The sequence below is a fragment of the Periophthalmus magnuspinnatus genome, chromosome 7, assembly GCF_009829125.3.
Source record: "Periophthalmus magnuspinnatus isolate fPerMag1 chromosome 7, fPerMag1.2.pri, whole genome shotgun sequence".
Taxonomy (NCBI): Eukaryota; Metazoa; Chordata; class Actinopteri; order Gobiiformes; family Gobiidae; genus Periophthalmus; species Periophthalmus magnuspinnatus.
In genome coordinates, this window is record NC_047132.1 from 17,757,990 (window position 1) to 17,770,673 (window position 12,684).

Here is a 12,684-nt window from a genome sequence, read left to right on the forward strand (position 1 = left end):
ACAATGTATAATCGATTGGAAATAGATCTGTATGTTTTATCAAGGACTGGTGGATTTTTATAAAGAAAATTATTAAACAAATTTTAATTCACACTGCATAAACTTATCCAAGATCATTAACTTGAGAGGTGAACTGAAGTATGAGCATGAAAGGGAGTAGCAAACAGCAATTTTGTACATAATCAGACCCCATGGAGTTGACATTTAGTTCTCTGGAGGGGCATAACCTAAATAATTACAGTCCGATTTGCCATTTGCGATCATTCAAAGAGTAATTTTGATTTAAATACAATGGGCTCTGTAGGGTTGAGAACATTTTGGGTTTTATCTGAACTGATTTTAATGGCTGACAGTAACAGATGACTTAGAACAGCATGGCGACGCCATCTGACAAAATCTCATTAATTCAGTGTATTTGTTAATAAATGTGTCTATTTCTATCAACAGAGCAGAACCAAGTCTGACGCACCGGAACAGCAGCTGTCTCCTGTGCCCACCAACCAAACTAAAGACAGCACCTAACAATGGATCAAACAGGTGTGGGGCTGGGACTAAACAAGGGCTAACCAGGGCTAAACCAGGGTCAAAACAGGGTTAAAACAAGGCTTAACCAGGACTAAACCAGGGTTAAAACAGGGTTAAAACAAGGCTTAACCCGGACTAAACCAGGGCTAAACCAGGCCTAAACCAAAACTAAACCAGGACTAAAATATTGTTAAACCAGGGCTATCCAAGAGGTAAACTGGGGCTAAACTGGGACTAAACTATGGCTAAACCATAACTAAACCAGAGCCAGACTGGGACTAAACCAGAGCTAAACTAGGACTAACCCATGAAAAAACAAGGTGAAACCAAGACTAAATCAGGTCTACAGGAGTAAAACAGGGCCAAAGCAGGACTATACCAGGGCTACAACAGGGCTAACCAAAACTAATCCAGAGCTAAAACAGGGCTAAACTGGGACTAAACCAGGGCTAAACCAGGAGAAAACCAAGGTTAAACCAGGAATAAATCAGTGCTAAACCAGGACTAAACCAGGTCTAAAGGAATAAACCTGGGATAAAACGGGACTATTAGGTACTATTAGGGTTAAACCAGGTATGGTACTTAAGCAGCACTACACCAGGACTAAACCAGGACTACAACAAGAATAAATGTGGACTAAACTAGGTCTAAATGAGTAATTAATTCAATTGCCAGGAGAAAACTCACCCAGACATGGGGAGTCGAACCAGGAACCTGAGCTTGCGAGCTACTCAGCGACCATGCCATACCAACATATATGGTAAGGCAGTATTAACCAGGACTATAACCAGATGAAGCAGTAATTAACTAGGACTAAACTAAACAGAGAAACAAGCATATGGCTCAGATCAGTTACTTACTAAATGAACATTACAGTGACAGAAGTACAGTACAGGGGAGGGGTAGTTGGGTTAGCACAGCAGGGACACAACAGAATGTAGACAGGTGGGAAATACGTGTGCGATTTTCTCCCAAATGAATTCTAATGTTTGATCCACAACAAAGTGACAAGCCTGTAGAGAAGAGACCGGCGTAATCCTCCACAAACAAACAAATACTTCAAATCGGTTTCTGCAAATACTCATAAAATCTTGTCCATGAAGAATCCATATTTTAATCCACAGAAAATTGCACAAGTTGTAAAGTTGTCAGAAGAAAGTCAGTATATGATTTATGCTACGGCTGCTACTAAAGTTATTATTGTGTGTGTGTGTGTGTGCCCAAAATTACGGCGATAGACTCCAGCTATTTGAGGCCCCTAACTGGAATAAGCAGAGAACCGGTCAATAAACTTGCAAAGAAAGGAAACATGATCTACGGCCAAATACATCAGTTGAGTTTGTGGTATTCTTAAAGGGCTCATATTACATTATTTTCTGATTTGTGTTATAATGTTGTCTCCTCATCACAAACATACCTGGAGTTGTGTTTTGTTTCATTCACATATTTAACACACAAACCCTGCATATTTAGGCTGTGTTCTTCTCTCTGTTCCACCTTGTGATGTCATCATGTGGTAATACAGGAAGTGCTCCACTGTGTTTTAAAATTCCACACACCTTCACTAGAATCATTTGGATAATTTCATCCCTTTCATTGCCAATCTCTACTGAACTAAAGGTAAAGGTCGCTTGAAAACTACTGCGTCATGACAGCACAAGGTGGAACAGAGCATTTTGAGCTTTGGAGATGTACACAGATTAATACAGGGTTACTCAACCATGTGAGAATGAAACAAAACTCAACTTCAGGTATGTTTTCGATGAAGTAACTTGAGAGTGTTTTGTGTAATATAGGAAGTGTTTACTATGTGGTCCTCAATGGTAAAAGCTTGGACAGCCCAACAGGTTTTGAGTTTACAACCATCTGAAATCGGAAATGATTTGTACAAGAGTTTCAAAGCCCTTTACATTTTCTTTCTGTCATCATATTATATCTAATGCACATCTGTCCAAAATCACACAGATTATAACTCCACCAGATCTACACCCAGGTCTAAACCAGGACTGAACCAGGTGTTAGGTATGAATGATCTAACACACTGTAGGAGCCATATGATATGTTAGTTGCCGTGGCAATGCGTAAGGGGCGGGGTTCACGTGGGCAAGGGTGACGTACTGGGAGGTACAAAGGCACCGGGTTTCCTGCTGTCTGACAGGTGGAGAGGGGAGACGCCGGGTAGCCGTATTTTTCGTTGACCGCTTTATTTTTCTGCTTGTTACCATACCAGTTTCTGTAGGCCTACAACTTACCATCTTTGTATGTGTAACCTGCTTAGACACTGGAACCAACTGATTAAAACACCATAAAACGCACTTCGTGAGTCATTCAGTTCTTCCAAATAATAGCGCGTCAGAACGAGGTACTGGACCCGGACTCCTCTCGAAGCGACACAGGCATATGGTCGCTACAATTTTTGTCAACGAAAAAGGCATTTAACTAAAGGGAAGCCAGCGCTCGCAATATTGAACACGCGCCAGGACGACGCTAAGTGAGTACAGCTGTGCCAATCAGCAAGGGGGCAACCAAAACGCCATTCTGCGGAGAGCAGGTAAGCTCACCTGCTGCGTTGTCTGTGGACAGAGAATCCGTGCATCAAATACTAGACCTAAGTGTCTTTGTTTGTTTATGGACTTTGAAAAGGAAAATGCTTGGATAAGAAAGTTTGTGCGCTTTGGTGGTCAAGGCGCGCGCTCTGAGTGACGTCACGTTGCCGTGGATTAAATAATACGATGCCCTGGAGTTTCAATGATGATTGTGCCAATTTGTTGAAATGGAAAGTTATTAATCATACACTGTGTGTTTATATTTTATGAGTATATTGCAACGTTTCACTGAAAAGAAATGAATAAATAAAATTGAAAGAAAAATAACAATAAAATGAGCGAAACTAATGGTGCGGCCTCTCGGCCCGAAATGAAACCTGGAAAGCGTGAATGCAAACTCTCTGAAAAGGCACTAACGTATAAGGTGGAAAAACTACAAAATGAACGCAAAGGTCACGTGAATAAAATAAAAGGCTTGATACCTGCCATAAAAGCTCTCATGAAACAAAAGGAAAATGTGTATCAAGTAAAGGATTCTCTGGTGACATTGAATAAATGGTGTGACTGTGCCAATACTGTTCAGAGTGAACTTTTGCCTTTAATGCCTCAAGATGAAGTTGTCAAACAAAATGAATGGTTTGCAAGCATAATGAAATACACAGAAACATTTCAAAATGATGCAAAACAATGGATTGAGAACACTGAACAAAACTCAAATGAACAAGGTTTAAATGAAATGGATGAAATTACATGCACTGAACCAAGGGAAAATCCACAACGAAGTACACATGAACAAGTTTTTACTGAAAATGAAGAATTTATATGTTTTGAATCAAATGTGGTAAAAATGTCTGACAAGTTTTTAACAGAAGATGACGTAGAACCAGGAGACAGCGCTTCAAATGCTGGAAATAATAAAACCTCACAGTCCCTGCTCTCTACAGCCTCTTCTACACGCCTAAAGGCCGAAGCTGAGCTAGCTGCATTAGCTGCAAGACAACAGCTACTCAATGAGAGACATGCACTAGAGGAAGAGGAAGAGCGGCTGCGAAAAAGGAAGGAAAAATTACAACTTGAAACTGAAATGGCAGAAAAAATGGCAAAACTGGAAATTCTCAGAACTCAAAGCATAACAAGTGGAAAAGGAACTTCAAGAGTATCAGATGGAATGAATTCCTATCTGAAACCGCCATTAAATGTGAATGCACATATTTTCACACCAGCATCTGCAAAACAAAGTACAACAATAAACAAGCACAAAGTGCCTTCAATAAAACAGACTGGTATAGCAAATGCTACAATTACAACTAACAGACAAGGCTCCCAATGTTTAATGTACGGTGCAGAGCCAGTTATTTCACAGCACGGACAACTTACCTCAGATATCGACACAAATGCACTGAATATGGACAATAAAAACTATGTTTTTGGTATTATGGAAAGACAAAATGAAATAACAACTTTGCTAATACAACAGCAATGCCTTGCAGCTCTGCCAAAAAGAGAGATCCCCGTATTTGATGGTAATCCTCTGAAATACCACACATTTATAAAAGCATTTGAAAATGGAGTTGAGAGGAACACGTCAAATGATTCTGATCGTTTGTACTTCCTGGAACAGCATACAAGAGGCCATGCAAAAGAACTAGTCAGGAGTTGCCAATACATGAATCCAGAACAAGGCTACACAAAAGCTAAGAGTTTATTAATGCAACAGTTCGGTGATGAGCAAAAGGTGGCGTCTTGTTACATGGACAAAGCTCTGTCGTGGCCTCCGATTAAAACTGAAGATGTAAAGATGCTGCAGGACTACAGCCTGTTTCTTAGAGGATGCTGTAATGCTATGGAGGATGTACAGTATCTCCATGATTTGGACATGCCTTCTAACATGTTAAGCATAATAAAGAAGCTGCCTTATAAGCTCAGAGACAGGTGGCGGAGCCACGCCTGCGAGCTCCAGGAACGGCAGAAACGAAGAGCTCAATTTCGAGATATTGCTGATTTCATTGGAAAACAAGTGCGCATACTCACCGATCCAGTCTTTGGAAACATTCAAGATCCTCCCATATTAAATAAATTAAACAAACCTAAGCCACAACTTCGATCGAAAGGTACCAGCTTTGCTACCACCGTCGGTCCAGCAGGGAACAAGCCTTGGTCTTCAAGAAATGAAAAGGAAATAAAGACACCGGAAGGTAATGCTTGCATCTGTTGTGGAGCAGGACATACATTGGCTAATTGTGCACAGTTGGGAAAAATGGCACATGAGAAAAGGATGGACTTCCTGAAGGAGAACGGTATTTGCTTTAGTTGTTTGTGCACAGGGCACATAAGCAAGCATTGCCGTAAAAGGTTGTCCTGTTCAAAGTGCAGCCTGAGACATCCCACTGTCCTCCACAAAGAGAGAATGCCTGGTGCAATGAGTGAACGCAGCACGGAGGCTTGCAACATTCTGGTGTCGAGTGGCCTTACAGGGGCTGGAGACCAAGACTGCAAACTACCTATCGTTCCAGTTCAAGTTAAGTCCAAAATGGGAAGCAGAATAATTACCACGTATGCGTTCTTGGACCAAGGAAGTACTGCAGTGTTTTGCACTGAGAGCCTGCTACATAAACTTAACATAACAGGAAGAAAAGGGCATATTCTTCTACGGACGATGGGCCACGAGAAGGTTGTAAATAGCAACATGGTGTCTGGACTGGAGGTTGCGGCATTAGATGGAGAAGAGTTCCTCGGGTTGCCCAAAGCCTACACGCAGGAGTCCATGCCAGTATGTAAAGGAAATATCCCAACAAAAAGGGATATTAAGCAATGGCCTCACTTGAGACATATTCATTTGCCACACATCAATGCAGGAATCGAGCTCTTGATAGGAACCAACGTGCCAAGAGCTCTGGAGCCATTGGAGGTGGTTTGTAGTGTGGATGGAGGACCGTTTGCCACTAGAACGATGCTGGGATGGACAGTAAATGGACCACTGGGCGGAGGCAGTGAAGAGATGGACAGTGAGCAGCCAAACATAACTGTTAATCGTGTTTCTGTTGTTCAGCTGGATGAGTTATGGCAGCAGCAGTTTATAAATGACTTTCCAGAGAACAGTCTGGATGAGCAGCCTGCCATGTCAAGAGAAGATTTAAAGTTCATGGAATCCGTCACCACTTCGGTAAAACACCTGGATGGCCATTATCAGATCAGTTTGCCACTGCGGCGCAGCACCACTTGCATGCCAAATAACAGGAAAATGGTTGAGCAGCGTTTAAAACATCTCAAACTAAAGCTGCAGAAAGACCCAACATTTTTCTGTGAATACAAAATGTTTATGGAGGAGCTGCTGCACAGACGTTACGCTGAGAAGGTACCCGAAGAGGAGCTGATTCGTGGAGATGGAAAAGGGTGGTACATCCCACATCATGGTGTTTACCATCCCACCAAAGGAAAGTTAAGAGTCGTGTTTGATTGTGGAGCTTCTTACCAAGGAAAATCATTGAATGCTCAACTCTTGCAAGGTCCAGATCTGACCAGCTCTTTGATCGGGGTGGTGACCCGCTTCAGAAAGGAGTCAGTGGTGATAATGGCTGACATTGAGTCTATGTTCCACCAAGTGCGAGTCACTCCCGACGATTTGGACCTGCTGAGGTTCCTCTGGTGGCGGGACGGTGATCTGGAGCTAGTACCTGATGTGTACCGGATGAAAGTGCACTTGTTTGGGGCTACATCGTCACCTAGCTGCGCAAACTATGCCCTCAGGAGATGTGCAGAGGACTATGGGCACCTCTACAGTCAGGATACAGTAAGCGCGCTGTATGACTGTTTTTATGTGGATGATTGCCTTGTCTCGGTGGCTACAGAGGAACAAGCACTCTTGTTATACAAGGAACTAGTCGACTTGTGCTCTAAAGGAGGGTTTTGTCTTACTAAGTGGAGAAGTAACAGACCTGCCGTGATGGATGCCATTCCTTTGCAACACCAAGCAAAATGCATGGAACTGTTTAACATGGAGTTGGATTCTGTGTTTGTGGAGAGAGTGCTGGGAGTGGAATGGTCTATCAAATCGGACTCATTCAAGTTCAATGTCAGGCTCAAGGATAGACCAAGTACCAGACGAGGTATACTTTCCATCATCGCCTCCATTTACGATCCTCTGGGAATGCTGAGCCCTGTGATTTTGACGGCAAAGAAAATCCTGAGAGACCTGTGCAGAATAAAGGTGGGATGGGACGACACTATTCCCGATTCAATCTCGAAGCAGTGGTCAGAATTCATGGAACAGCTCCACCTGCTGGAAAATTACAAAGTGAGTAGGTGTCTGAAGCCGCCACACTTTGGAGAAGTCTCCACAGCTCAGCTACATCATTTCTGTGACGCCAGCGAGAGTGGATATGGAACCGTAACTTACCTGCTGTTAAAGAATAAGAATGCTGAGCAACACACTGCATTTGTGATGGGAAAGTCACGAGTTGCTCCCCTCAAATCTTTGACCATACCAAGGATGGAGCTTATAGCCGCAACTATGGCTAGCCGTATGGATATGCTTTGTAAAAGGGAGCTGCAGATGGATCTTCTGGACTCAGTATTCTGGACAGACAGTGAGTCAGTGCTGAAATACATTCGAAATGAAACCTCACGATACAAAGTATTTGTGGCAAACCGGGTCTCACAAATCCTTAAGGCATCCAGTCCTGCACAGTGGAGATATGTGGTCACTGACAGTAATCCTGCAGACATAGCCTCTAGGGGTTTGAAAGCTGAAACACTACTTAAGCATCCTACGTGGCAGTCAGGCCCTCACTTCTTGTTACAGCCGGAGAGTCAGTGGCCTGTCAGTCCACAGAACATCGGTCAGCTTTCCCCTGAAGATCCTGAGGTGAAGAAGATTGTCACAGTAAATGCTGTACAGACAAAGGAGGAACCAGTGTCCCGCCTGGTTCAGTATTTTTCTACGTGGACGCGCCTTAAGAAGTCAGTTGCCTGGATTCTAAAGTTTAAAGAGTGGCTTCGGTCCTGTATGAAGGAAAGGAGAGAGTTAAAGTTGAGCTTAGAACATTCTAATCTCACGAAGGAGCAGCAGGAACGTACAGTGGAAGTGGAAATGCAAGGATACAAGAGGACAAAGATGGCTTTCAGTCTTGATGTTGAGGATTTGCTCAAAGCTGAGCTTGCCATAGTAAAATACTGCCAGCTGAAGACTTACGCTGAGGAGCTGGTTAGTCTTGAAAAGGGGCAGGCAGTAAAAAAGTCCAGTCATCTCCGCAAGCTTTGCCCACAGTTGCAAGATGGAGTCCTGAGGGTTGGTGGTAGACTCAGTAATTCGTCTATGCCTGTAGAGGTAAAACATCCCATAATACTGCCTAAAGATCTGCACATTTCGGAGCTGCTTCTTCGACATGTTCACCAGGAGGTGGGGCATGGTGGTCGCAACCATATGTTGTCCAGACTGAGGGAACGGTACTGGATAACTGGTGTGAGTACTGCCATAAGAAAGGTGCTGTCCAAGTGCGTTGTCTGTCGCCGCCTGAATGCGGTGCCAATTCAACAACAGATGGCAGACTTGCCATATGATAGAATTGTGCCTGATGAACCGCCATTCACTCGTGTGGGTGTTGACTATTTCGGCCCTTTTGAAGTTAAGAGCAGGAGGAGTATGGTGAAAAGATATGGTGTAATTTTCACATGTTTGGCTATTAGAGCAGTTCATATTGAAGTTGCACAGTCATTGGAAACTGACTCGTTCATCAATGCACTGAGAAGATTCATTGCCAGACGAGGACAAGTCAAAGAGGTTCGTTCTGACAATGGAACCAACTTCACAGGAGCAGAACGAGAGTTGAGAACTGCTATTGATCGGTGGAACCAGGTGCAGATTAGTGATGTCATGCTGCAACGAGGAATAAAATGGAGCTTCAATCCTCCAGCTGGTTCACATCATGGGGGAGCATGGGAGCGCCTCATAAGATCTGTCCGCAAAGTCCTTAATTCCACCTTGAAAGTGCAAAGTCTGGACGAAGAAGGCTTGCACACAGTGCTTTGCGAGGCTGAGGCTATTATCAACAGCAGACCACTCACAAAGGCTTCCTTGGATGTGAACGACCTAGAAGCGTTGACTCCTAACCACCTGTTGTTATTAAAGACATCACCATCCTTGCCACCAGGTGTGTTTGAGCCCACGGACATGTATGTTAACAGAAGGTGGAAGCAAGTCCAATATATGTCCGATTTATTCTGGAAAAGATGGGTGAAGGAATACTTGCCTCAGCTGCAAGAACGTCAACGATGGATAGGCGTAAAAAGAAACTTGGCAGTGGGAGATCTCGTTCTCATTATGGACAGCACAGCCCCCCGAATTTCATGGCCCATAGGACGTGTGATACAGACCTTTCCAGACAAACGAGGATTTGTTCGTCGGGTGCAGATAAAAACAAGGACTAGCTGTCTGGACCGGCCCATCACAAAACTCTGTTTGCTGCAGGAGGCTGAGGCTGGCTAAGGACGTGCTGGCTTCAGTAGTATTTTTATCCTTTGATCTTGCCTTTTTGGACCCCTTTTTAAATGGCTCGGTTTTTGTGGATTACTTTTTTGTGCCTTTGGACTCAAGACTTTGGACTTAAATCAGTTTGACTGAACTTGCCATATGGGTTTGGACACTTTCACATGAACATTGTTCAGAGTGGACACTTAAGTGTGAGCATCAATGTTGTTTCTACATGTTTATGTCTCCTATTTGTATTACTGATTGTAATTGTGGTAATTATTATGTAATAATTAAGGGGCTGGTTGTGTAGGAGCCATATGATATGTTAGTTGCCGTGGCAATGCGTAAGGGGCGGGGTTCACGTGGGCAAGGGTGACGTACTGGGAGGTACAAAGGCACCGGGTTTCCTGCTGTCTGACAGGTGGAGAGGGGAGACGCCGGGTAGCCGTATTTTTCGTTGACCGCTTTATTTTTCTGCTTGTTACCATACCAGTTTCTGTAGGCCTACAACTTACCATCTTTGTATGTGTAACCTGCTTAGACACTGGAACCAACTGATTAAAACACCATAAAACGCACTTCGTGAGTCATTCAGTTCTTCCAAATAATAGCGCGTCAGAACGAGGTACTGGACCCGGACTCCTCTCGAAGCGACACAGGCATATGGTCGCTACACACACATAATCTGAAGTCTTGTAGCTTGATGACATCACTTCCGGCATGTTCAAATCTCACAAATTTAACGTCTGTTTGTGTTAATCTGAGTTTCTTCAGATTACAGAGATTAACCCGCTCTAATCCAGCAAACTGGGACCACCACTCATAGAATTAAGAACGGGCAAAGTGTGTCGACAAAAGGCACGAAAGAAATGCATTTGAATTGTACTGAATGACATTTGAAGCATTGATTAATGTGACAAATCTGTTACTATTTCGTATATGGAAATTAAATTTGGATTATTGGCACAATCTGATGAGAAAACACCCCCAATGCTCTTTTAGTGTGACAGCTGAAACATTTTTTTTCTAACAGATTTCTCTTAGGTAGAACAGAATAAACAGACTCTGGTTCTTGGAAAATGTTAGCTGGAAAATGACAATGAGATTAAATCAGACAAGTCACAGAAGTGGATTAAGAAAACAAAAGGTATTTAGAGCAGCATGGTGTACAACTTCTAATGGTTGGCACACCACCTACATGACTCCACGGAAGGAGAATTAACTGGAACATTGTACATAGATATAGATACATTTTATGCCATACAGGAGAATGTTCCAGGAAAAGCAAGGACATCTCCATGGAGACAAGCACGGGGTTGACTCTTCACCATAAACGTTACAAGTCAGTTCTGTGGACAGATAAGAACCTTCACAGCAAAGGAGGATGTTTCTCAAGGTAAAAACACCCACAATTGAAGCATTTAGTTAAAGTCTGTATTTTGATTTGATTTACGTTGGGGGTTTTAAGAGAATTGTTAGGCTACTTCAAAAAGATACTGCTCAAGTGGTTGTAAAATGTGTTAAATACTGTTTTTACATCCAATATGTTGCTAAAAGGACATTCCACTTCCAACTATCAATTTTGGAAAAAGCTTTTGATATATATCTTGATTTGAATAATATTTTCAGCAATCGTCAGTCTCATCAATAACAATCCATAACCCAGATGACTACACTACCACCAACAAACATATACCTCATACAGACAGATAAGGTGGTGGTGAAGTGTCTTGCCCAAGGACACAGCAAACTGTAGGTGGACAAACGTTGAACTACCAAAAATGACAATTGCAAAACCTTTAAATTATAATGAGTCTTTTCTGTGCTAACTGCAGGGGTAATTTTTGGTAAACAGGTCCATGTTGATAACATGCCAACAAAATACAAAAGGCGTCTATTTCAGTAAAAGATATGAGGCTATAGCTTATTTATTTATATTGTTTTATTATTATTATTATTATTTTCCCCTGACAAAAGTATAAGGTAAAAGTAGGGTATACAGGAGCCTATAGGAGCAAGATGCCTTATGTGGCTCATTCTCACACAGAATAAGCCGCTGTTTACAGATAAGACTGATGCTCCTGTAAATTCTGAACCAGTTTTTCCGCTTCAGGTACGTGTGCGTCAGGATGCGTACAAGCCTGTTTTTTTTTTTTGTTTTTTAACGAGCGCCGTTTACGTGACTTCCACTTTCTGCTCCATCAAAGTCACAGTAGTCCAGTCCAATAAAAAAAAAACTCTAAAGAAATATGACCAAACTGAACGTGCGCGCGCCAGTCCCTGTGACAGAGCGCGCGGCATGCCCATGTTCCTCTGTGAAGGAATGCGAGCTATTCACGGTGAGGTAGTGCCATGCCGGGACAAGTTCACACAACCGCAAACTGAAAGTGACGCGCACGTGTTTGGGCAAAAAACACGGGTAAAACTCTCTCCTAAAGCATCAACCAAAACCAGCTCTCTAACGACCCGCTTTATAATCCTATGCACGGACTTCATCACAAAAATAATCACTTTCAAACTCACTTTTCAACAGGGATTGGCGCTTGGGATGTCACCACCGCGCCGTATCCACATAAAAATAACAAAAAAACAAATCAATACCATATAATTATTGCAGCCGATTAAAAGGGTGGTTTATTTCTGACCAAAACGTCGTTAAAATGCGTCTCTTGGTTATATGTTTGTAAAGAAAAGCGAGGTTGTGTTTTGAGTGGCTGCTGTTCTTATGGGAGTCCGGGTACGCGCTGGAGACACGCCTGAAAGCACGCTCTACCCGCAGCATATCAGCCCGGGACAAGTTCGTATCGACACAAATCTCCGAAAAAGGAGCGAGGTGAGGGGCACGTGGGACTCACCTGACGTCCACGCGCTGCTCCACAGGTTCGGTTCAGTGCGCGCAAGGTGTACGTCCACGATCACGAGCCGGACGCGGATGGATCCCGGCGCTGACTGTATACTCACTACAACAGGTCCCACATAGTCCGGGAGAAGACCCCGCCCCACGCCGCGCTCAGCTGCTCCTGCCCGGGGAGAGCATGGGGGGGAAGAGGGGCAGGACCACCCCCTGGCTCCGGGACATGCGTCAGGGACCAAACTTCAGGAGAGAATGCGAAAAGTCTACAATATTAGAAGATCCAAATTCTG

General features: G+C 43.3%; 1 protein-coding gene across 1 annotated transcript in view; it reads right to left on the reverse strand.

Annotated features, from left to right (window-relative positions):
• plxnb3 (plexin B3) overlaps positions 1-12,523 on the reverse strand; it is a 132,886-nt gene extending 120,363 nt beyond the window's left edge. Inside the window, exon 1 of the mRNA XM_033969188.2 lies at positions 12,396-12,523. The gene's annotated coding sequence lies outside the window, so the exon portion shown is untranslated. The remainder of the gene's footprint in view (positions 1-12,395) is intronic.
• Between the last annotated feature and the right edge of the window lie 161 nt (positions 12,524-12,684).